Below are 26,761 nucleotides of genomic sequence, written 5' to 3'. Positions count from 1 at the left end.
CACATTTCCAGATTTCCTCCACCATCTGAATAGTATTCGTCCATCACTTTAGGTTCCGAAAAGGAACAAATCATCTTGATGAAAGATATTCTGTACTTAAATGTTTTTATAGTTTATTTTTTGTTAATTTATTTCGTACAACGGTGATTAAAATTTGCTCTCTTGAATAGCAAGTGCATTTTAACATTCAAAACTTGGTTATTAGTAGGTTACAGCACCACAGATTGCACTGGGAATTCTATCGTAAAATTTTCTGTAAAAGAATCTGCGAATTTGTTTTGCCTAAATGAATGGGAATTCTGATGATGCCACAGATTCATTTCCCCCTTTCTTTAAATACCGAGAGTTGCTCGCCAGTAGTTTAAAACTTCCTCATTGCGATGGGCGTGGAAAAAGTGAATGAGGAATCACGGTAACTTCGATGCTGATTGCAGATTCAAATCTCTCGAGTGAACTTTCACCTGGCTTTGCAGAGCAGCCGGATTGCTTGTCAGCGGTGTTTTATAGTGGAAAGCCAGTGTGAAGGCTTGAAAGGTCGACTGATTATAGAAGTGCGAGAGAAAGCTATGTTGCAGGTTAAGAAAACACATGGGTGTGCTTATATTAAAAGGATTTCCTATTGTTAACATTATACAATGGGAAATTATACCACTCAGGTTGATAATGAGATAATTACTCTGCTATTGTAGCGAAACTGTATTATTGATGCTGCTTTGGGGGGAAGGGCGCATTGAGTGGTTGACTGGATCTCGCACCGAATGTTTCGGGTCGAGTTCCAGCATGACTGTTCCCTTACATAGTTCCACTGACCTGGTAAAGCCAAGCAATTTTAAAAAAAAAAAAAAAAAAAAAAAGTTCAAAATCGTGAGAGAACCAGGGAAATCAAAATACCTTTCCAGGATTGAAACAGAAGCACATTTCAATTTTCTTCCCAATCTTTTTTAAAAATTATTATTTCATACAAAAATGTAATTTTGTCTTCATTTACTCGATTTGTTTGATTAACATGCAAAATTGAAGACGGCATTATTATGGAGTGGAACGTTCTTAAAGTCCCTTGAAAATTCAGAGAATTTGGTTTGGATTTTCTTGTTTGTCGCAATTCACTTTAAAGAGCAGAAGAGCGGTGAAGTAAGAGCAATACAAATTTAATATATTTATATGATTGTACATTTTCACTTTCGTAAATTATCCTCATTGACCCGTTCATATGCCATTGGAATCATTGATTGCAACCAATGTACCGGTCTCCGTGGCAAGCACAGCGCTCTACGACGCCAGAGGTCGAGGGTTCGAATCCCGGCCTTGCATTGAATGTCCCTTCATCGGTTTCAGCATATCATCTGTCATCCTCATCTCTGCGATGAACTAGTGGCAGAAATGCGAAGTAAAGGTAAACCAAATCAATTCAATGCAACACAACCAATCTCTACTTGTGGATAGTGACGTGCTCAAGGGTTGGTATTAGTGGGGGCCATACACTTCCCTTTTGGCCAGTATAAAAAAAAATCCTCAAATGCAGGAATAGATAGCAAAAAAATAGGACTGACTACTAAAGAATACAGCGAAGACACCCCCAACGAATATTCTGGACACGCTAGTGCTCATGGTTTGCTGAGAATCTATTCTCGTGCCCAAGAGTAAATATATTAATTCAGGAAGACTAGTTGATGTCATATTATGAATTATAAATTATTTATTCATGGGAGAAGTTCAGTCTGCTGTGCGTCAAAATCCAAATTTTGGACGTAAAGTGCGCATATTGAAGCAAGCCATGCTTTTTCGTTGCTTTTAAACATGCACAGTCATTGAAAGATGGATAGCGGTAGACATTTCTTTCATTTTCTAAAATAAAGGCTGTGTACAAAAAGAAATACACTGTAGGTTACGGAATTTTGTTTGAGTCGTTGACACCGTGTTGTTGTCATCTTTTGAGTTCATGAATACAAAATTGGTCACTCCCTGGCTGGAAGGTGTGCCGCCAGTAGTCAGAAGACAAGACTGGAGTATTTTTCTTGGAATATTCGGCATGTCATTGTTGTAATAAAAGGATGAGCTTGTTTTCGTCTTCTGCCTCAGAGCATAGCATCACGCATGGTATGCTGCTGTGGAAATATTTTTCCTGTAGCCAATCTTCCACATGGCCTTTGCCATCAGCCTTGTTGCAGGCTGTGCGTTTGGAAGTATGGTAGAACAAAGAGAACACTTGACGCAAGGCTTTTTATCATAGGCACGCATTTTGTGCGGAACACACCTTGTTCTTGTGGTAGCCATTCTTGTCTGGATTTAACAGATTCCTGTCTCATTCACGGAATCGTCTCAACTGTAAAGATTATAGAAACTAAAAAAATATACTTAGCACAAAATAAGTACATAAATTGTTGCACATTTAGCAAAACATATCACTTGAAATCTGTAGCTTCGTTTGAAAATAATGTACGCAGAGTGCTGGGGGGAAACTGCTTGGAGACTAGGTCTCCGGTCCTCCATCTGAAAGAAAGGGGCCTCGACTAGGGAAAAATGATTAGAAAGGGCCGCAAACTTTAAGAAATGTGGTAATAATATAAATATAATTTTGTGCAAATGTTATAGCTGTATGTTGAGCGGATGGTGGTCAATATATTATTAGTACAGGAACTAGTCATATGTTGACACAAATTACAAGTATTGTAGATTTCGGTGGAATTCAACTCCACGTTAATTTTCTTGTGTAAAAGGAGCCATACTATTACCCAATAATTTGACTGTCTTTGCACACGAACATCAACGTTCACAGGAGTGCTGACATCCACGGAAATCCCATTTTTGTTAAAATTCTACGCTCCTCGTTTTAGAACCACAGAAATAGTTGTTTTTTTCCGTAGCTGTTTCTTTGCCACTTTTGTGTAATTGCGACATTGAGGATGAAGGATGATTACATGACAATTATGAACGAACAGTCGTGGACAGTCCTATAAACGAATAGTCCTATTAAACCCTGTTCCAGATCTGAGCTGTGAGAACTTATTTTTCTTCTTTTCCAGTGTTGTCAATAGTTCTGGTGGGAATGGCGAACTGATGGCCTCCTATTGAAGCATTGCATGATCGGGTTCAGTAGCTTCCCATACGTTGTCACGTAAAGCGAATAATTTGCACTTTGTCTTTATTTTACGTCGCTTTTTTGTCACTATGGAAAATCGCGAAAATGAGGATGAATGCTCATAACATGGAAAGGACACAACGCAAGTGCCGATGAGAATTATTGTGGCTGAGATTGAAGACGCCAGAGCCTCGTTAGTCTGCAATAATGTAATCCAGGGTGTACTACATGGAAGTGAGATTGCTACTTGAGTGCCTTCCTTATACTCCATGAAATTACCAACACCGCGACTCGAACCCGTATCCTACGGTAGCTGATTGTGAAACCACAGCCACTAGGGCAGCTAATTGCTTTTGAAATGCGATTTGTCAAAGAAATATACAGCACACACTTTGGAAAAAGGTGTTTTTTTTCCCCCTCTCACATGCGACTCAGCTGCAGCTTCGTTGAATTAGCTCATTTAATTCTGGACCCAGGATCTCGCAATCGACTGTCCTAGGATTGAGTCCTGGGATAAGCAAGGGTGTTCCATTGTAAATGCCCTTCCATCAGTTCAATGTATTTATCCTCGTTGTCGTGATTAGCCAAAATAAGAAGAAAAGCGACCTAAAATAAGAAAAATACAAATACGGTATCGTCTCCGCGAGTTATTTTTTTAAATTATTTATTTAAATCTCGGACAGTGTCCGGTTTGTTCTTTCATCTTCATCGCCACTTGTCATGATGAGCCTATTTTTGTTTTCGTAGTTGCTATAACTATTACTGCAAAGATAAAGATTCTGTGAAATTTTTTATTTCATCCGGCTAAGTTAAATGTAAATACTTTAATTAACAAATCATCCATGTAATAATGAAAAAATAAGAATGATGTAATGTCTAAAAAAATCGTAGTTGCCCAGTGAAAACTAACTTGGAAGCAAGAAACATCAGGGTTTTCCATACAGGATGAAGCTTCCATCTGAATATTCATTTTTATGGGGGCGGGGGGGAAGGCCATACAATTTTAAACTTATCATTGTCAACTATTTACGTAAAGGATAGTTAGTTAACACTTAATGGCAATTTAATTTAAATTAACTAAATTTAAATGTGAGCAAAAACAATGTAGGCAACTATAAAATGGAGAAATATACCTATACGCAAGTATGCAGCTCTTTGGTTTGGCACAGTGGTTAGCGTAACTCATTACTGAGCCAACAGTCCCAGGTTCGAATCCTAAATAAGATATTCAGATATCCCAATCTTGTCCCATCATCTGTTGGCATGGTTATGGGTGTTCTTTGTGATTGTGTCATTAATTTCATCACTCATCCTCATCTTCGCGATTAACCAAAAGTGGCAGAAAAGCGATGCTAAATTACAGAAATCAAGTCGTCGATTTTACAAATTCTGGGCATTCGTCCTTATCAATGTGATTAACATAAAGAGAGATGGAAAAGTGACGTTAAATGTATAAAACAGAAATAGAATATAGGAGATTAAAGTTTTAACATATCAACACTCCCTTAATGCCCTGTATAAAAACGATGTGAAATATTTGCAGGGTGGCATTGAAGAGGGGAGGGGGAAATATAATTCGTTCGTGTCGCTAACGGAATTTTTTCAAGCATTTGTGTATATTTTATGAATATGTCGTTTATCTTTTCTCGCGAACTCTATTGTTGGTATGCGGATTTAACTGCTCTCGAGAGAATGCGGAATGAGTTAGTTTCTAGTTTACTCGAGAGATGGCGCAGCTATGAAGTGTGACACACGTTGCCACTGTGCGCTGTGTTACGTATTATTAGGCTGAAAAGTGGGGTCGGTCGGCGGCGGTTCGGTGAACCAGCTGGTTGAATGAACGGGGCTTATTAAGAAAAACGGCGCATCATGTTTGAGATACGTGCGATAATTTAACAGTTTTATTTTCACGTGCTGGTGGGCAGCTTGCAAAATGGAATGATAAGCAATGATTCACTCCTTTCTTCGAGTTCCGAAAGAGCCTTAAATCGTTGCACACCATTTTCATATTACACGTAGTGGCAGAAAGTAAGACATGTGTCCCTATCCTTGTACACGGTAGAAAGTGGAGTCTGATTCAGTTTACTGCTAATGTGGTTTTATGCAGGTCGGGGCAAGTAAGGGATTTCCCCTCAAAATAGAGCCCTCAAAACTTTTAGAATTTGATGGTGCTCTGTCCCTGTAACGGTCCTGCACCAGCAGTGGCGTTCCCAAAGGGCTTGATGTACAGTATGTAACAGTCTTATTCGTACACACGGATTTTCAATGAAAATGCTTTAATATCTGAAAGGAAATTCACTCTTTTGAAATTGTTTCTTTACAATTCAATAACTAATATCATTAGGAACATAAAATCTTACCCAAATTCTGCATAACCAATGACAATAATAAATTAAATGAAACTGAAAGAGAAACATGCCTTTTTTTGTACAACTTTTCTTTTCGTACACTTAATAATATAAAAGAAAAAAGTATATAGAGCAAATTGACTGACAGTTCTAATACTTTGATGCGTATCCTTTGGCTTTAATTACTGCTTGACACCTGTTCTTCATGGAATTAACCAGTTTCCGACATGTTTCAGACATATTCCACTCGGCTTGCACAACAGTTTTCAACTCTTGTTTGGACTTGACGCCTGCTTTATGGACTCGCCTCTTCAAAATTTGTTCATAACTACTCAATGGGACTTAAATCTGGACTTTGAGCTGGTTTTGTAGTAGTTTGGGCTAGGGATGGCCAGATCCGGATCCTAAAATTTTTCGGATCCGGTACTTTCGGATCCGGATCCGTTTTGCCATCCCACATGCGCTTCTTTGGAAAGTAAGAATGTGTTTATAACATATTGTTACATGCTAATAGATATATATATACATACATACATACATACATACATATATATATAGTGTATGTGTGCGCGTGCGCGATTTGTAATTAATTAATACACTTACAAGGGAGGTCTAAGTCCCCCCCTCCGATTTCCATGAAACTTGACAGGTGTATAGAGGCCCCCCCCTCAAATGTCAAGACGAGGAGAAATTGAAGTGGGGATCTGACCCCGAAACCACGTAAATATGTCGTAGGAAGAAACAGGGGGCATAGGGCCTCTCTATACACCTGTCAAATTTCATGGGAATCGTAGGGGGACACAGGGGTCAGATAATCCCCACGTCAATTTGTCCTCATCTTGACATTTGAGGCGGGTTGTGCCACCTAAAACAGTTTTTTAGCCGAAAAAAAACACGTATTTCTTCCTTTGAGCCCCTCTATACACCTGCCACGTTTCATGGAAATCGGAGGGGAACACAGGGGTCAGATCCCCACTTCAATTTGTCCTCATCTTGACATTTGAAGAAAGATTGCCTCCTAGAACAGATTTTTAGCCTAAACAAAAAAAAAAAAAACGCAATTCTTCATTTGGGCCCGTTTATACACATACCTGCCAAGTTTCATGGAAATCGGAGGGAGACACAGGGGTCAGATCCCCACTTCAATTTGTCCTCATCTTGACAATTGAGTGGGTTTTACCCTGTAACACCGTTTTTTTAGCTGAAACAAAAGAAACACGTATTTCTTCCTTTGGGCCCCACTATACACCTGCCAAGTTTCATGGAAATCGGAGGGACACAGGGGTCAGATCCTCACTTCAATTTGTGCTCATCTTGACATTTGAGGGAGTTTTGCCCCCTAAAATAGTTTTTTAGCAGAAACAAAAGAAACACGTATTTCTTCCTTTGGGCCCCACTATACACCTGCCAAGTTTCATGGAAATCGGAGGGACACAGGGGTCAGATCGTCACTTCAATTTGTCCTCATCTTGACATTTGAGGGAGTTTTACCCTCTAAAATCGTTTTTTAACAGAAACAAAAGAACACGTATTTCTTCCTTTGGGTCCCACTATACACCTGCCAAGTTTCATGGAAATCGGAGGGACACAGGGGTCAGATCCTCACTTCAATTTGTCCTCATCTTGACATTTGAGGGGGTTTTGTCCCCTAAAACAGTTTTTTAGCTGAAAGGAAAAAAAAACACGTATTTCTTCCTTTGGGTCCCACTATACACCTGACAAGTTTCATGGAAATCGGAAGGGGACACTTAGATAACCTCCCTTGTTAGTCTTACACTTTGTAATTATATAACACTGCATATATTATAATGTTTTATTTTAATTTGTAAAACTGTAACTGTGGAACAATTGTATAATTTTTGTATAACATTTCTATCTTGTTATATGTGTTAAAAGTTTCATCCTGGAATGGAATGTCTCACATTTATGTGTGTTTCGATTTCCAATACATTCGAATGAATACATATTCGTTTCAATGGCATTTACAAAATCACCTCTGACATTTTATGTTAAACAAGTAAGATTATTTTTGTGCACGAGTGTGTTAGCCGATGCGTAGCAAAGTATTTTAGGAACAACACTTGAAAAAAATTCTTGTAGGACTAACTAATGAAAAAATTCTTTGTAATCGAAGATCATAATACGTACCTTTTAAGGTGTGGTAATATTATAATGGGATTGAGATACGAAACTCTCGGATCCGAATCCGGATTTTCGGATCCGAATCCGGATTTTCGGATCCGGATCCAGATCCGAAACTTTCGGACCCGAATCCGGAATTTTCGGATCTTTTGGGTCCGGATCCAGATTTTTCGGATCCGGATCCGTTTGGCCATCCCTAGTTTGTTCACATTCCATATTATCCAATTCATGTTAACTCGCGCCTTATACTTACTATCATTGTCTTGTTGGAATCTGTAGATAGGCGGCATGTCCATTTTTTGGGCACTCTGCTTTACATTGTTGTTCAATATGTCCAAATAAGCATCCATGATACCTTCAATAAACTGGATGGTAGCAACACCTTTGGATGACATACAGCCCCAAATCTTTAATGACCCACCACCGTGTTTAACTGTTGGAACTGTGTTAATGTGATCATTGTCTTTATTTGATTTTCTCCAGACCTTATCCCATCTGACCCGTATATATTAATCTTGGACTCGTCTGACCAAATGACACGTCCCAAAATTCCTGGTCCTTGTGGATATGCTCTTTCGCGAATGAAAGTCTATTCCTGCGATTCACCATCTTTACATACGGCCTTTTTCGTGGTATTCTGCCATGATATCCATGCTTGCACAAGGCACGTCGGACAATTTGATCGGACATCATCTTGCCAGAAACATTTTCTACTAACGGTCGTAACTGAGGAACACTTAGTAGGAGGGTTTTTAGCACTCTTTTTAAAATAAAGCGTTCATCACGTTTATTCTACCGTCTCTCTTTTGATATTCTCGTCACATTCTGTGTTGAACCTTCCTATCTAAATTTGTTTACTATGTATTGAACTGTGGAGAGTGATTTATTGACTGTTTGTCCATTTTTCTTAACGAATAACCTCTAAGGGCCAAATTTATAATAACATCCTTCAGATCGGAACTAAGTTCCTTTACCTTGCACATTTCGAACACGCTGATAGATAGCCTAGACGATAGGCCTACAACAATACCTACGCCAGCATTCCGCTTGACGGGGAGCGCGCCTGCATGTTCAAACTTGTTACGAAGTTGCAAACTGCACGAAATCGCCCGAATAGCAGTGGCCTGTATGCGAGGAAGATTGAAACTCTTGCCTGTACGAATAACAATGTTGCATGAAACAGCGTGTTTTTCTATTTTCACACAAATTATATGCTCTGTTTATTCACTGTGAACATACATTTTTATTGACATTTGTTGGTGAAACCTTCATTAACATTAATTTCCAGGTACATATGAAAATGATTATATTTACTAGTAGATATGACATTTTTTCCTCGGAAATTCTATGTGCACGAATAACAATGTTATATACAGTAAGTCCTACCCCTACCCCCTTTTGGCCCAGTATTCCTAAAAAGAACGTCAAAAGCAGGAAAGATGGCAAATTGAGAACTGACTACGTGATCGCCCGTTTCGAAAATTCTGGGCACGCCAGTGCGTAACAGATTTTGTCGTCCGCTTATTGACGTTTTTATTTCAATTCACGATCATCACATTGTGGAAAACAGACTGAATGAAAATGTTGATGGAGAATTCATCTATTTCTTTTGCCGTTGGGTGTACTAGTTAACGCAAAAAAGTACATTTTAAAGTTGGATCCGAATCACTATCTGCCTCCACAGGGTATCGGACTCTGTATCCCTAGGTTACGAGGTGATAATGTCACAACTGCACCATCGGCGAAGCCCGTGATGTGACTGTAATGAAATTATATGTGCGAAATATGTTTAGTCTGACGTTCATTTTCTATGCTCTCCTTCTGGACACACACGACTCTGCCTTTCTTTTTTTTACTTGGTCTGTTTGATTTATTTCGTAGGGGTTACTGAATGTTTCATAAAGTATTTTTTACTTCAAGTATAATAATAATAATAAAAACCTCTCATCCTGTCGATTGACTTGGTGGCCGAGTTTCAATCTCGCCACCGAAGTTCTATGGTTCGAGTCCAGAGCTGTGCATAGGTGATCTTCGTGAGAGTTGGTGTTTTAAGTCCACTTTATGCACAGTAAGGCTAATCGGGACTGGACCTACAGTTTAAAGTGGGATCCGAACCACTTGTGCCTCCACCGGGTATCGAACCCGGGACCCCTCGATTACAAGGTAATGACGCTACCACTGCGCCATGGGGGAAGCCCGATCTTCGTGAGAGTCCCTTCATCAGTTTTATCTTATCACTCATCTTCATCTTCGCAATTAGCCAAAAAGTGCTAGAACAGCGACGCTAAATATCCAATACAAAAATCTCGTCTAGCTTCTCGGCAAGTAACACAGAAGAGAGTGATTTGTTTAGAATAACAACACACGTTTGGTTAAACTTTTTTGTTGACTCGAACAAAAAAAAAAACTTTACTAAATTCGGTCATGTTGACCACAAACTGTGGTAACTAAACAAATGTGCACGATTACTAGAAAAACTTGATTCTGGTGAACATTCCTTTGTTTATCGCCTATATCAATTTAAATTGTTTATTAATAAGAAATAGTAACAATTTATAACTATATATATCGTCCTCTTAAGTTCAACCCCACCCATTATTTCTGTATATGGCGGTCATGCTAGAGGGGACAAAATGCATATTTGTGTCATTTGACAGAGTTTGGCTTGCTTACAGGTTTCATAAATTAAAATGATTTATTAATGATTGGTTGATATGTACTTGTCTTCATATTATCAACAAGGCAGTAAAATAGGACTGATGAACAGTGTGTCTGTTCCAATGAACAAAACGGAGGCTGTTGCGGGGCTCTGAGGATCTACCTCTCTGGTGGAGCGGTTCAGTAGCGTTTCGTCCGAGTTGCAGTTCGTCCGAAAGCGAAATTCGTAGAAAAATGCTACAGTTCGTCCGCGACGGTTTAATGAGTTGCGTTTCGTCCAAGCCTGGCTGATGATGAGTCGCGACACCTTGACTAACCGGTGGCAGCGGTGGAATTGGTGACTAGGATACCTCAGTTTACAACTTTTAAAACTACATTGCATAGACAGCGGAGTGTAGCGCAGGGAGTCCAGACTGAGGAAGTGAACTTGGATCCAGAAATTTTAGTCATGGCAGACGACAACACTTTCTTACTATCTGACGACTGTGAAGGTGAGAGGTTATTAATATTTGCAAGTTCCAGAGGGAAAGAAATAGCAAAACAACAAAAAAAATATTTTCGTGGATGAGACATTTAAGTGTGTTAGCAAGCAGTTTGCTCAGATGTACACAGTTCACGTAGATTTAGGAGGCACTAGATAGAGAGACAAATGTTACGTCGGCAGCTGCTAAAATTGAAGTATATAATTATATGAAGCATTTTGTGTAACATATTATAAATGGCAAAGCGCAAGCTGCAATTTAATTTTAGGACTATGCCTTAAATTGTTCCTAAATTTAAGGCCGAGTGCGGTAATTCCATAGAGCTGTTATGCATTTTAAGCATTCTAAAAATAACTTAAAACATCCGTGGATTATCAGTGTGGGTCCATGGCGTCCGTGGGTCACTTATGACCCCCTGTCGTGCATGCCGAGTGCAAGGCTATACGGTAGGCCCATCTCAATTTTCATAGAGGTAGGTGCCAATTAAAGAGGATACGCACTGTAAACCTAAGCAATGATTAATAGGTTTTAAAGCTTCATTAAACACTATTAGGATGGTAGCCATCGTAAGCTTCCTGTTCCTGGAATTCGGACGAAACGCTACGCCACAGGTGGAAGCGCGTTTGAATGTTTTATGTGCGTCAACAGTAACACGAGGGACTTTCTGACGGAAGCGACCACAAACTTCAATATTTCCTCCCCAGTCTATAGAAAACGAGCATTCACTGCGCATGCACGGTCAGCAGAAAAAGACGTGTGTGGTACGAGCCACTCCCAAACGACAGGCTGTGCAGCATGTCGTGTCGCATCCGGTACGATAGGTTTAATTTATTTGAAGGTTTGTTTCCAAAGGACAAGTTAATGTCGCCTTGTAATATAATAATAGGGCACCGGGTTCAATATCCGCTTTGGGTACATGTTCGGATCTCACTTTAAACTTTACTCCAGTCCCGATTAGCCTGTCAGTGCATAATGAGGAGTTAAAAACAAACACAAACCAAGGGACAAGTGTCGCTTGTTGCTTGTCGCTTCGGTGTAAAGCTCCCTAAGAGCCTTATTTCCAACTCTTAATTTACGGAAAGGCCCAGTCAGTCGCTCCACACGGATAGCGGGATAGTACCTTTAACGAAGGCGCCGACCCTTTCTCCCACTTCTTGTCTCTTCCCATCGAGACCTTGGTGTTCCGGTTAATCAACTCAACCAACCACGCTCAGAAGATTGCGGCCAGACGTCACATATTCTGTCTTACCGTGTACGTATTTTTGTTCTGCCATTTTTTGGCTAATCTCGGCGATGAGGATGCGTGATTACATGAAATTGACAAAAGTACACCCGTGCCCAGGCCAGGACTCGAATCTGGGAACTTCGGTGGCGAGATCGAAAGTCCACCACTTAACGCAATCGGCCACTGAGCCGGATCATCTTGTAGGATATGAAATCCCTGTACCTCAATCAACAGATAAGGACAAATGATGCTGTGGAATATTTGGTATAATGATTTGCGTCTGAACTGAATACCAATCATCTCACTAAGACCATCCACTTTGGCAAGAGATATTCAGTGTTACTGCAGTGGGAAGTCAGTTACGGTGGCTCTACGTATCTGCAAGCCAATGTTAGCCATTCGTAGACAAGTCGCATGGACTCCTCTTCGTTTGTCGGCTCTGTCGTGAAATGCGGGGTCACGTACTTGACTATTGCACTTGCCCATTGTCATTCCAGCAAAGAATGCGAACGTCAACCCGTCAAAGATGCAAGGAAGAGGACCCTCGCAGACAAAACACCGTTGAACCCTCTGTTAACAAGCGACGTCGAGGTTGGAGGAAGCTGCTAATTACGTGCATGGTCTTGTTTTGATTAAGCGCTGGAAAACCATAAATAAGGATTCCAACGGTTATTTTGTTATTAATTTTCTTTTAAAAGAGCTTACAAACAATATGCGAACCCTTAGTATCGTCATTTGTTCAGTAATGTTTATTTGCCGTTTTGTTTACACGTACACGGGTATAAGTTTACTTGACTTTTTAAACGTATTATTTTCTTCCCTGCTTTATTGTATTAGTCACTTTTAGAGTTCTGTGAAATTCTGCTTCTGCTCTTCTTTTCCGCCTTTGCAGCTATCCGTTATCTTCCTGTTTCCGTACTATTTTTCAGAATTACAGTATTGTATTTTTTTGTTATTTAATAACACTTAAGTTATTCGTTCGAGACGAGCGAGATTTTGTCAGTGGTTCTCAATCTTCGTGAACCCGTAGCTCGGTCAATTCAATTTTTAAAAGTCGTTGCCCCGATCCCAACAATATTATTATTTGGGGCCTCCCCGATGGCTCAGTGGTAGCGTCGTCGCCTTGTAATCAAGGGGTCCCGAGTTCGATACTCGGTGGAGGCACATAGTGGTTCGGATCTCACTTTAAACTGTAGTTCCAGTCATGGTTAGCCTTTCTGTCCATAAAGTGGACTTAAAACACCAACTCAACAACCCAACAATATTAATCGTAAACATCTAATATTTTAAACTTTATACTTTAATTAATTAAATTTAATAATAAATAAATTATGGCATATTCATAGAGAGTATTAGTTCGATTATGTCTAAGCTTGTTGACAAATATAAGATTGGAATTAAATTATTGACAACGGCTGTATCCAATGCAATCTTTTAGTTTCGTCTGGCCATTATTATTAAATTAATTTGTTAAGTGCCCATTTTCATTCGCATGTTCCATTTCGGACACAAAAAATCAAATTAATCAGAATATTTCCACTTCAATATATTTCTTAATGAAAATTGATACCCAGACTAAATTGACCTGGCTCCCGTTTCGTCCATATTTGGAGGCGGAACGTAACGCATCCCCCCCCCCCTTCTGTTAGATTGTTTGATCTCTCACCCACACTGTCGGGAAACAATTTGTCTGTTTTTGCAGTGTAAACCAGACGGAAAGGCCATCTTTCAAGATAGTTTCCAGCTTGGGCTGGAAGTCTCAAACTACTAGAGAACCTCTCACAACCCGGTATAATTGACGCCACGCCCCGCTGGTTGAGAAATACCGGATTATACTAATAAGTGTCGTCTCATCTTGATACCATTCCTATTAATTACCTCTCAAGTATCGACGAAGAATTCATTCCCATAAACTTTTTTTAGATCTATGAGAAATTGTATTATACTGAAGAATTTTCCTTTTCAAACTCTAAAACTAGTCTTTATGGATTTTATAGTGCACATTGAGCCACGTTGGCATTAGTAGCAGACATGGAAGGAACTATTTTTATTTGTCATTGTTGCCTGTTTCGTGTCCCATCGGCAAACGTATGAATCAAATGACCTTCATGGTAGCTTGCTTGTGTCTCTCTTCGGTCAGGCGGAAGGAACGTCACATCCGGTTATTTCTGTGCAGATCCGCTTTCGTTTCGATCGAATGTACCTAAATGGTGCGATAAGAGCTTTAGGTTGCGTGTTCCAAGTTAAGACTTAACTGGCGTTGTAACGAAATCTGTTCTTGATACGAGACGCCATTGCGGCTGGATTTAGAACAACTCGACTCGTCTCGTCTTCATTTGTAAATGCTTGTCTCGTTCTCGGTCTCGAAAGGCAATCTGTCTCTCTTCTCGAGATACATCGTATAAGCAACATTCATAGTTTATCACTGCACAAACGTCGCAGCTTATAGGTGTCATTTAGGCACAGCACGCTTCTTGATATTTTTCTAGGGCTGAGCCGATACCCCTTTGCACCAATACCGAAAGCGATGACGATACTCTCACCGATTCCCGCCGATACCGATACTTGAAAATTGTAATAAAAAAATTGTTAAAAATTGATTAATATTTGTGTTTAGGTATTCTACTCTAATTTACATGCATCAGTTTACCAAGAATTTTTTCTTTAAAAAAGTCAAGAATCTCATAAGAATATTAAATTATATTTTATGCTGTCACACAATTTTTTTCATACAAAAGTGGTGCAAAATAAAAAGAAACTTCGAATTTTGCATAATTTCCCAGTATAATTAGACCCCACTAAAGTGCCGCGCGAAATTTTTGCGAATTCAGATAAATTCCAAAATGCGGGGAAAGTATCGGCCGGTATCGGTAAATAATTCCCAACCGAAACTTTCCGATAAATCGGCTCAGCCCTATATTTTTTTTCTTCTGTTAATTCCTGTGCTTCAATGCTACGGAACTTCGAAAAACTGATTTTTATCTTGAATGTATGCGACCACATAGATTGAATTTGTATTTTCCTATAAAATAAAACATACGATATATTAATAATGAGGTATATATATACGCTTGGTAAATCGGATCGCGTAGTAAAGTAGTTTTTTTTCTTTTTTTTTTTCGAAAGACCAAAGTTTCAAACTATACCGAGGGTATATCGGACTGTCTCGTCTCGATAAGCATGTAAGTGTCTGATCTCTGTACCATCCGTAGTAAAAACACTTATTTTAAAATAATTTTGTTTTGTCTTCACTTGTAAAATAAATAAATATACTCAGTTTCTAGAAAATTTGAATTCCTTTCCCAATATCTTAGTGGCCAACTTCCATGGTGGTTATCACAGCACGCTACGACGTCAGTGGTCCCAGGTTCGGATCCCATGTAAACTGTAGGTCCAGTCTCGATTAGCCTATTTGCTCAGAAAGTACACTTGAAACAAAATCAAAAATCAAAATAGGAACCTAAGGATAAATTGTCCCTGTGCTTTTACAATAGTTTTATATTAGTCCATTGTTGCAGTATGCACTGTAAAAAAACATATTTTTGTCAATACGTCATCAATAAACTTCTCACTTCTCCTGATTCTTCGAAGGGATGAGAAACTGATAAACGAGAGAGGGGAATAGTGTGAATTTGTCTGTTACGCTTCCAAATCTCCCGATGTTCGTTTCCTCCCTCAACTCTTCCCCCCTTCCACATGAGCCCGTCAACAGTCCACACAACTTTTTGTTCGTACTTCCCCCACTTCGTTTCAGCTCTGAACATTCATTACGTTATCTTGCGGCTCTCACACTAGTTGCATTACAATTCTGTGAAGCTTACAGAGGAAACTGTTGTTAAACCTTCAGCCTTGTGGACCACAAGGAAAGAAAAGGCAGACGGATCTTCGATTGCCAAATTGTAGAGAAGTCTAGCAGAACGCATAATTGGATCGAGAAAATCCGTAATAGTTGGCCACACTGCAGGGGTTCTGTGCAGTTGTATGATGGGATGATTGGGACGTATGGTCAGTGACGGGATATAGGCGGGGCTGGACATGAATGGGTTGTTGGAAGAGAAGTCGGAAAGTTCCCCCAAATCCTCCCAGAGGAGCGCATCTCGTTAGTAGGAATGAGCAGGAGGCGGTTGACGAGATGGAAAACTTTCCATATTTGTAACAGTCAGGTGAGTTCGTAGAATTACCATCTCGAGTATTGTTTGTGTAAGTGTATGATGCTTCCCAGGGCATGTGTTCCTTTTAATGTGGGGGTCCAATGAAGCCGGCGGCGTGCATCTATAAATATATTTACGTGAGCCGTCTGTAACGACAAGCAAAACGGGGAGAAAGCCAAATGATATAAAATGAGTGAAAGTAGAGCGTGTGAACCCCAAGCTCCCTCTGAAAGGTGTGTCTTTTAATAACTTTCACGTGTTCGCAGTTTCATAGGTATAATTTTTTTTTCTTCTGCACTGAATGAATGAAATGTTCATTTTTTATCATCTTTTCTGTAGAGTGCACGTTAGTTTTCGAAATTGGCGGGCGCAAGACGCAAAGTGCGACGGTAATTTTTGATTGGCGCTTTTTTGGTCGCCACTTGTAGCGATTAAGCAATTGCAATGCTTATAATGAAGGCTCGAAAGTTGATGACGTAAGAAAGTCAAGAAAATTACTCATAAAGTTAGTTAACATGTTAATATGTAAATTCGAATTGTTCCTAATTAGGCCTGAGCCGATAGATACCCATACCGATTCTCACCGATACTTGAAGAAAGTAACAATTAAAATTTATTCAAAATGTTGATTAATTCGTATTAGTAGGCGCACTTCAATTATAATCATCAATTTACAAGAGTTTCCTTTAAAATATTCGAAAATTACATTCGAATATTAAATTACGTGTTATGTAATCACAAAATACATTTTTTCACATAATACTGGCGCAAAATCAAAGGAAACCTCGAATTTTGCATAATTTTCAGGATAATTAAGACTCCGCGAAAGTTTGTCACGGAATTTTTGGGGTCACCACGAATCATCCAAGGCGCCAGGAAAGTATCTTCGTTATTGGTATATAAAATCCAACCGATACATCGGTATCGGCTCAGCCTTATTCATAATTGACTAAAGATTCACGTACTCGTGATACGTGCAATTCTATTATTTATTTGCAAGTCCGTGCAGTTGCACCATTCCTTCATAGCTCCGTTATTTGCGACTAGACACCACTGCTGTCTTTTTGCACTTGAATCAAATATTTTTCTGAAGTATAATTTTGAAGTAAGTAATTATGACTAAAATGTATAAAATGACCGTGTATGACCAAAGTGCAGTTAGAAAGCCAAAAAATTATATTTAGAACTTGCAATAAAAACCTGCTAAAATACTGAAGAATTATCAGAAACCCTTTGTGGCTTAAAATGCCAGTTTGAAACCAACGGATGTTTTACGTGGTCCCAAGGTCCCGAAATTACAACTGTTTGTCAGCTCCGAGTCCTGCTTATGTAATAACGACGGAGATCCTTTTTAATTGATGTAGTAACGTGGGATATGTAATATTTTCGGATACTTGAATAGTGGTAAATTTCATTTACGTTTCATTAACCAAGCAAATTATATTCACCCGGTGTGGGCACATAGCATAGTTGATCGGATCCCATTTTTAAACTAGGTTCAATCCCAATTAGGCTAACTGAGCATAAAGTCATGAACACTATTGCCATATTGCTTGTTTGTTTTATTTTACCTCTGTTTTGTGTTACTTGTTGGTAAGAGCGAACATGAGGATTAATGGGGATAGATGAAATTGACGATTGATTTAGTTTATTTCACCACTTTTGACAAACCGCGAAGATGAGGGTGAGTAATGGTATGATGAAATTGATGAAAGGACGCTTACAAAGAATATCCATGCCTAGCCCTCCCGTGCTAAGCACTCCGCCACGAAGGTCGGCATCCAGATGGACAGAATAGAACACTAGCCCTAATGGCTGTCGGTCCAGGCGCCAGAGCCTCGTTAGTTTGCAAAATGCAGTTCAGGGTGTGGAGAGAGGTTGACATTTGGGTGCCTTACCAAAGGGTCACCCCTTACACCCCCTTTGTCAAATTGTATTCATTATGCTATTGGAAAGCTTATTGTGAGGCATCCGTGCTGTAGTACTTAGCATAACAATCTGTTTAGGGAAGAGTTCCCGAGTTTGAATCATCGTTATCAAGGGTAGACAAAATTGAAAATAATTTAGGCCCAGCCCCTCTTTTCTCAGGGCCCAGCATTTTTTCTTCCTTTTGCAAATGTTACACATTTTGAAATGTGACCTTAAAATATGTTATTTAATAATTAATACAAGATTGGATTAAAATAAATTAACTCCTGAAGAAGGCTCTACCGGTAACACCATAAATAACTATGCAATACATTCTAATACGATGGCCGACTCTACCAAATCGCTGCAGATTTTAAAATTCAGTTAGCAAGTGCAAAAATTTATAATGACATGTTTATGATTCAATGATACACGTGACACAGAAAACACGCATACTGTACTCGTTATTCAAAAGAAGGTATTCTACCCATGATCATTATGACATGTAATGTTTCGCTTGTTGTAATTTGACAAACTTGTGCGCTGAGAGTAGATTTAACATCTTTCACTCCCAGTTAAGGTATAAGCAGCAGTTGGTAAATTTTACTGGTGCTTCAAAACGCATGTTAACAGAGCCTGACCTTAACCCATTTGTTTAATTCTGCTTTGAAACTGAAACTTACAATTTCACGTTATAACGTCAAGGTCGTCTGGCGATCTCAGAATGATATTTCTTCGAAAGAGGGAAAAATTAGGCCTTCCGGATAGACAATTCTGCGTAAGTTTGACACGTTGGACTGACCTACTTTGTTTGCTTCCTGCTAGATTCTTAAATTTATTCAATCTGCCAGAGTTGTGGAGATAGAATTTGGTGACGAAGTAAACTAAATCAATCAACATTTGTTTCGGGTTACCCCTCAAAAAGGATCCGTAGTAGGTAGGGCGTCTGACTGCCACGCGGGGGACCCGGGTTCGATTCCCGGGGCGGGTGATCTAAGGTGAGATTTCTTAAGGTCTAGTACTTGCATAAAGCGGCTACGGGGTCACCCAGCCTCAAATCAATGTGTACCTGGGGGCAACACTGGGAGGTAAAGGAGGCCGGAGCGTGTTGCTGATCCCATGACCTTCAAAATGGTCGGGATCGAGAATGTGTGGGGCCCTACCCCCCACATCCTCTAAATGTGCCTTCATGGTACGGGGAACTTTACTAACATATGTAAAAATTACCATGCGTTTTGAGGACGTCTTCGTATGTTGCACTGGAATGCAGCAATTTTTGCAAATTTTCTGCCATTTTTCAGCTGAGAGAAGGAAAGAACGCAATTCGCGAACAACGAGGGAAGGGTTGGCTCATTTATGACCGGGAGACAGGACGTTGAGAGCGAGTCTCCGCCCGACCTGTGCTTTCGAAGAGAAAAAGGTTGGCGGGCGGACGAATCTATTAACCTGATTATTCAAACGCATGATTGTACGCTAATGAATGACAGCACGTTTGTGTGCGTGGGAAGGGAGTTGCGTCGACGGAAACTTTGCGGAAAAAACGTAAAAAGAGCTCAGTTTCTGTCCCGGAAGTCACGAGATGAATAGGTTCCCCGCCGACGCATGAAGTCTTTAATTTTTGTTTAAATTGGCGAAGGAGCAAGTTGTTTCTAAAAAGCCTCTTCCCGTGTAAAAATAGTCGATCATAAGAGTTCATTGTGGATTATTCGCGTCATGTCACGTGACCTTCTGGAACAGCCAACTTGTTTGCTTCCTCGTGCTTAGGGAATAGCCAGCGTTCGAGGCAAGTAAGATGTCTGGAAGAGGGGAGACGGGACTTCAGAAATTACATTCTGAACATTTATTTATTTTTTAAGATACAATCTAGAAGTCATATTCAAATTGAGTCAATGGCAGAAAAGTGCACTACAGAGCGTTTCAAAAGTCTCCGAATCTCGAGTGAGTGAGGGGTGTAACGGATGACCCTTTCCGAAGACGCCAAAATGTAAACCTTCCTTTAGCGTAGTACACCCTGAACTACATTTTGCAGAAAGGTTCTGGCGTCCGCACTCAACGGTCAATATAATCCTCCTTTGGGGCTCGTATTGTCTCGTCCGTATGTGCTTGCGATTATCCTTTCATCCATCTCATCTTACCACCATTTATCCTCATCTTCGCAATTAGCCGAATGTGGAAGAAAAGCGAAGTAAAATAAATGATATCGGTCAATCAAAACATAAACGAATGATTATAAAACTGAATATTTAAAGAATTTCGTGTATGATTTTAGGTGCGATTGTGTGGTGAGGACTTGGGCACATATTTCCTGCATCTGCAAAAGAAACCGCCCGCTCGACTTGAACCGTTAATTAATTTCTTACATTTTCTGTCTAGAATAATATGGCAATAAAAAGTATGTAAAAGTATCTCAATCGACAAGGCTTCACAATCTAGGAAACCCCATTGTTGCAGACTAACGAGGCTCTGGCGTCTTGACTCACAGCCAGTATAATCCTGTTCGCTTCGATAAGATCTTTGACTGCTAGTTATGAACATTTCGTGACGGCACTTCGTTTTCTTCATAACTAGTGCTTTTCTGGCTCCGCGATACCTCCTCCAACTTCGGTGGAAGGGTTCTCGCTCTTGTATTCGTGCCATCTTTTTCCGGGATATGGCAGTACGGACACGTTCACTGTACTTTCCTCCTGAAATTTTTGTCGTTATTTCCACTTGTAGCACCGGTCAGATAATCTACCAAAATTACAGAGAGACCATGCTCCCAGTTCTTCCATGTTCTATGAAAAGGCATCTGTGACATTTGTAAACTCGAAAGTTGATTGCCACAGCAACGTAAGTCTTCTCTCTGTTACTATCCTGGGCAAGAACAATCCGCTCTTTTCCTTCCCTACCAATTTCAACCAGGTCCATCATAATATTGTAATTCTTGGTTTTCCAGATCAACTGCAGGTTTCCCAACAAGAACCCTGGTCTGCCTTCGGAAGTATTTTTAATTTATTTATTCTAATAGAATTATGGACTGAATGTAGATTCTTTAGTAGACTATTATGCAACTTTGTGAGGCCAACATTTGCATGTGCTAACTAGTAAGTTGCACTATTTAATTTTAGTCCTCCTTAAGTTTCTCCTACCTTCATATTTTTAGGCCAATTTAAAAAGCAAAGGCGATAAAGCATCTCCTTGATTTAACTCATCTTGATCTTTGAAAAAATATCAAGACATACAGTTACACGGATGCTACTTTCTGCTCTTACCATATTGACTTATTAACATACATATCACTAGCTGTAGACAGAAATAACCCAGTTGTGTAAAGGCTTAGAACATTCCAGGAACATTATTTAATATCTTTACAGCTGTCACATAATGCAGCTTTTGACCAGGGACCTCCCGTGGGAATATTTTAATATTTTGCCTTTGGAACCTGCATGGTCTCGGTGTTACTTTTTGACAGTTCGAATTGTCTGGATATACATGATTTAGATATTCTGAATCCAACAGATCAAGTTATGGAAATTATGATTGTTTATATATATATATATATATATATATATATATATATATATATATTGAATCTAAATTTGTGATATTTCTAAATGATAAAAAATAATATTTATTCGTTCCCCCTTGAGGAATTAAGAACTTGATAGAATATAGAATATATTGATGGAAAGCACAGTATTTATTTGGACAAAGAAAGATTGTAGCTTCGCTTACTTACAAGACGATTTTTCAACAATCACATTACCATATATTCATTCATAAATGCCCCCCCCCAAAAAAAAGTGTTGTGGATTTCCGTGAAGTCTCCACCATTTCACACATTAGTTCGGATAAAGTAGATGACTGACAGATTTTTTGTAGCTGAACATTTGCGCTAGTTGCAGGCTAAACACAGTTCTTTTCACCATTCAATGCATCTTTCCATTGTATTTTTCACCGAGTCTATGATAGTCTTGGGGATCATTTCACACTTTCGATTTGTGCACTTGAAACATGACAACTACGAGTGGGCCCTGTTAGGACACTGGTCCTCTGCTGCGCAGATTGTAGTTGTGGGTCGGGGTGGCAGCCTTCCTGGCCTCTCTCTTCTCGGCCCTGACTTCGGCCGCCAACTCCAGGTACGGCTTCTTCTGGTCTTCGCTCATGGCCCTCCACCGCTCGCTGGCCACCCTCGAGATCCCCGCCACGGGGTCGACGCCCTGCCCGGACAGCTGCTTCCTCACTTCCGCACAGAAGATAACGAAGGGCTGCGAATAGTGGGGCTTGCCCTGAGCAGGGCTCGAACCTCGAGATGCTTGGTTCTTCTCACCGTCCATGTTTTCTTCTTCAGGCGTCAAAATGATTAATTCTGGTTTCCTAGTGACGGGAATCTTAACAATAGAGTTAACAAAGAACTGATAATTTCGCAACAATAATTAGTTTCATGAACCCCAAGTAAGCAAACAGGCGTTCCATCCTGAATTGAGGATAATTGAAGGGCTCGGGGGTAAAACATAGTAAGTGACATTTTGGTCATTGTTGAGTTACAAAGTAAAAATAGCCATCCTTCAATTTTCGCCTGTAATTGCCATACCATGCAATTTGCACTGGACCCTTTGAATGTTTCTGAATTTATAAATACAACACGAAAACATTGTAATAACCTTTTGTGCTTAATAAACTCAATAATGATTTCAATTATGTTTATCTTACCTGTGAAAGCAGGAAAGCCTGGGTAGCAAATGCGTAGATGCCGTGTAAGCGAATAGTGAATAATGATAATACGATAAAATCAAGAGTCCCGGGTTCAATTCCCGCTGGAGGCACATAGTGGTTCGAATCCTACTTTAAACTGTAAATCCAGTCTCGATTAGCCTATCTGTGCATAAAGTGGTAAAACATTTTGAAGAATGCCACGGGATGTTTCAGAGCTAATGTGCTCTATGTTTCTCCCACACTCTTGCTGCGATGGCAGATGTCCTCTGTTCGAATACTGAATAAACCATAGATTTCTTTGTGGGTTTTCTCTCGTCTAACTAAAACCCCTTGAGAGATATGTGGCTGGCGCATGGAGTTCAGTCGCGCTGTTTTCTTGCTTTTGGAAACAGTCCGCTGCTATTGAGTTTGAGAAACTCCTCTAAAGATCTTCACGAGCAACACTGAAAATTTGGAGCTCCCAGTCAGCGCAATAGCTCTAAGTATGTGGCTAAGCGGAGTATCTTTTTCTGGTGTCCGGTAAAAATGGCAAAGGAAAAAATGGCAACAGAAAGAATGGCCAAGTAAAAATGGCAAACGGAAAAAATGGCAAAGGGAAAAAATGACAAAGGGGAAAAATGGCAACGGAAAAAATGGCAAAAGTGAGAATTTCGAAAGTAAAAATTGTTTTCAGTCAAAATTAAAACACCTGCTATGCTACCCTCCAAGTTTCATTTCACATGCTTGAAATTATTCACAAAGGTCACCTTTCATTAACATGTGATTTTATAGTAATTTTATAGGAGCCGCAAGTTCTACCACATTAAAGAATGAAGAATTTAAACGGCATAATAATAATTTTTGGGAACATCAAATACAATTTATCTCTTCAAAGACAGTGTTAAGACATAAAAATTATATTATATTTAATTACAAATGATGCAACGCTAGACATAATTTCTCAATTTTCACATAAAATCAGAATATATTGCATTTCCCATTTCTATTCTTGCCATTTCTACCGTTACCATTTTTTCCAATGCCATTTTTTCCGCTTGCCATTTTTTCCGTCGCCATTTTTTCCTTTGCCATTTTTACCTAAATTCCTTTTTCTCGTCTTTTTCATCAGTTCATCTTCCAGCTTCATCGTCGCGGTTAACCTGCTTAAATAGAAAGGTATCTTAATGTAACAATTACTTTTTATTTGTCTTATTTTGCGTCGCTCTTCTGCCACTTTTTGGCTACTGGCGACGATAAGAATGATGAATTTTATGATTGGACACTCACGAAAACATCCATGTCCAACGTCAGGAGGACTCGGAAAGTGGAACCTTCATTGCCAAGATCGTGGGTCCAGCAGTCTACCACCATTTCCTGTTTACAATGCTCTTGAATCCAACAATGTATGGCATCCCACTCCGCTAAAATAAGACATTTAATTTGCATACGTGAAACGTATTGGTTGCCTCATACCATTCCGCCGCTCCAGAACGAACGACAAAGGAGAAATATAGGTTTCAAAGCATCATCTTCGGGCACTTACTCGCCCTGCCCGCCGAAGCGTCACACTCCAATACACAGATCACTCTTCAAGGTCTGCATTCTTGTCTTCTCTGGCATGCGAGCAATTCACCACAAGGCTGGTCTACTATACGTGCGTGAAACTGTAGGAGGAGGTCAGCGAACCGCCGCTTGCGACTGGTATGCAATACCTTAACATCTGTCGATGCTGTCTGTATGCAGCGCGATAAAATATGTGCCTGCATGTTTTGACAAGCCAAGACTTGGTGGTGGTTCCAGCGGTAGGAATCATGGTCCACCGTTGATGGTTCGATTCCATGAGGGACGTTGTAGTGCATATTTTGATTGAGCACTTCTTAAATTTATGCAATCCCTTGCAGAAAAGTCGCCCACTGTAGACACAGGCTTAAACAGAGAGGCTCATGTCTAGATATTTGTCAGAGATACGTAGTACCAAACCAGAGACTCCTCGAAGGCGGTATGATATCGCTGTCGCCTTGTAATCAAGGGGCCCAGTGTTCGATTCCCGGTGGAGGCGCGTTGCACAGTGGTTCGGATCACATTTTCAACTTTAGTCCCGATTAGCCTACCTGCAAACAAAGTGAATGAAAACAAGCTTTGGACCATTTACAAATCGAGACAGGCGTCTGCAAAATTGAGAGTAAACAGGCTGGCTAAGAAATTTGAGATAATATAGATTGTAGGATAGACTTGTATATCTAGCAGTGCTCGAAATGAAGGGGGTGGTATCCCCCCAGCTAGCATAATTTTCGCAAATCATCCCCTCAGCTGTCTCATTGTCACTATCTTAACCATAGGAGAATCCACCCAGCTAACCTCAAGGCTAGACCAAAAACCTCCTTCCTCCCAGCTAACATTTTCCACTTCAGGCGCTGACACACCTAGACAATGTGATTCGTTATCGAACGCTATCTTTTGAATGCTTTACTGTGTTCACTGCAAAGTCGTTCTTGCAATTTAAAACTCTATTTTATATAATTAATGAAACCTGATAATAACTCTTACTAATTTTATTTCGGCATTCAGAGCATCGCTGTAAATGAGTTGAGTTGAGTTGATTTGAGTTGATTTAGTTTATTTTACTTCGCGTTTTGTGCCTCTTGGCTAATTTGCGAAGATGGGGATGAGTGATGAAATGATGAAATTGATGAAAGGACATTCACAAACAACCAAGCCCGACCGGGATTCGAACCCGGGACCCTTAGCGTCGCAGCGCGATGTGCTAACCACTCGGCCACAGGGTCGGGCTCGCTGTAAATGAATATGTATATATACAAACATAACAGTATGTATGAAACCGGAATTAGAGAGTTTATATTTATTGTTTAATTTAAACTCTTCCGTTTATAGTTTTTGTTTTACACACTTTTTTTTTTTCATTATTTGGCCAATTTAAATTTTCATTTATTGTTGTTATTCCCTCATCAATGTGACTAAGATGTCCACGTTTTGCATTATCTTTAGTTTTCTGCTTTGTTTAGCATGAAAGAGCAAGTAATGTTTTTCACTGCGTTCAAGAACATTTTTTTTCATTCAAACCAAACGTTTATTCTTTCCACTTTTTTTGCTTTCAGTGGTTTGCAGCGTATTCATGAAAACACGCATACGATACACATCCAATTTAAGCCAATGAGCTTTGCATATTGACTGTATAACAAACTGTATTTCGAAAACCATCGTAATATCTCGTATCCAATCGTAAAGGAGAAATTTATGCGAAATTCCTGAAATGTTTCGTTTTCTTCCTCCTCCAGACAGGTTTCCTTGATAACCATTTGCTCACATATCAGATCCTGAGTTCTCTCCAGCCCCGGTTCTCGATGTAGGTGAAACTTCAGACAATTGGCTGTGGGCGGAAGAATCTCCCGATCACGTATGCTTCCGGTGTTCGTCATACATTGCCGCAGGGCATGGCAGGTGAATCAAAGAGCGAAGGTTGGGGCTCAAGGACTTTAAATACCTAAGGGAATCCACTGTTGCCAACTGTCCGCGGATACCTTTCGACTGACTTCAACTTTTCCTTTCGGTTGGGTTCATTCTAATTGCTCAATTTAACTTCCTGCTGGTTTATTTTGCTTGATCTGAATTAGAAGTACTAACGAGTAGATTTTTTAGTAGATGGTTTGCACTTTTATAATAAGCCAGTAATTTTAGGCGAAAAGATGACCAAAGTGTGCAAGAAAAAAAAATAGTATAAAGCTGAAAATTGGTGAAGAATAACTTTAAATTTCCCTGAATAGCATACTAAAATCCCCCAAAATCCCATGTCTTTTAGTTGCTACAATATAACGACAAGCAAACTAAACCTGTATACTGGATAGTGATATCTCCGTTGCTATTACACGAAGAAACTTGGATCCAGAGGCAATCGAAACAGAAATGATCATCGAATGTAGCGAACAAATGCATTAACATTTTTGGGTGTGTCGGCACATATGACCATTTTGCACCCTTCATTGGATGTAGCTAAATATCTCATCTGAAATCCTGCAAAGGGGGCGTAAAAAGCCCCTTGAGAGCTGTTAAAAGTGCATCGTTGTAAAGGGACCTGC

The 26,761-nt window shown here is 39.8% G+C and overlaps 1 protein-coding gene across 2 annotated transcripts in view; it reads left to right on the top strand.

Annotated features, from left to right (window-relative positions):
- loco (regulator of G protein signaling family member locomotion defects) overlaps positions 1-26,761 on the top strand; it is a 127,400-nt gene that overhangs the window by 20,767 nt on the left and 79,872 nt on the right. The gene's annotated exons all lie outside the window — the stretch shown is intronic.

The sequence above is a fragment of the Lepisma saccharinum genome, chromosome 1 (genome assembly GCF_977018435.1).
Source record: "Lepisma saccharinum chromosome 1, izLepSacc3.1, whole genome shotgun sequence".
Classification (NCBI taxonomy): domain Eukaryota; kingdom Metazoa; phylum Arthropoda; class Insecta; order Zygentoma; family Lepismatidae; genus Lepisma; species Lepisma saccharinum.
Note: the sequence above shows the minus strand (reverse complement) of the source record. Positions and strands in the feature narration are given on the sequence as shown.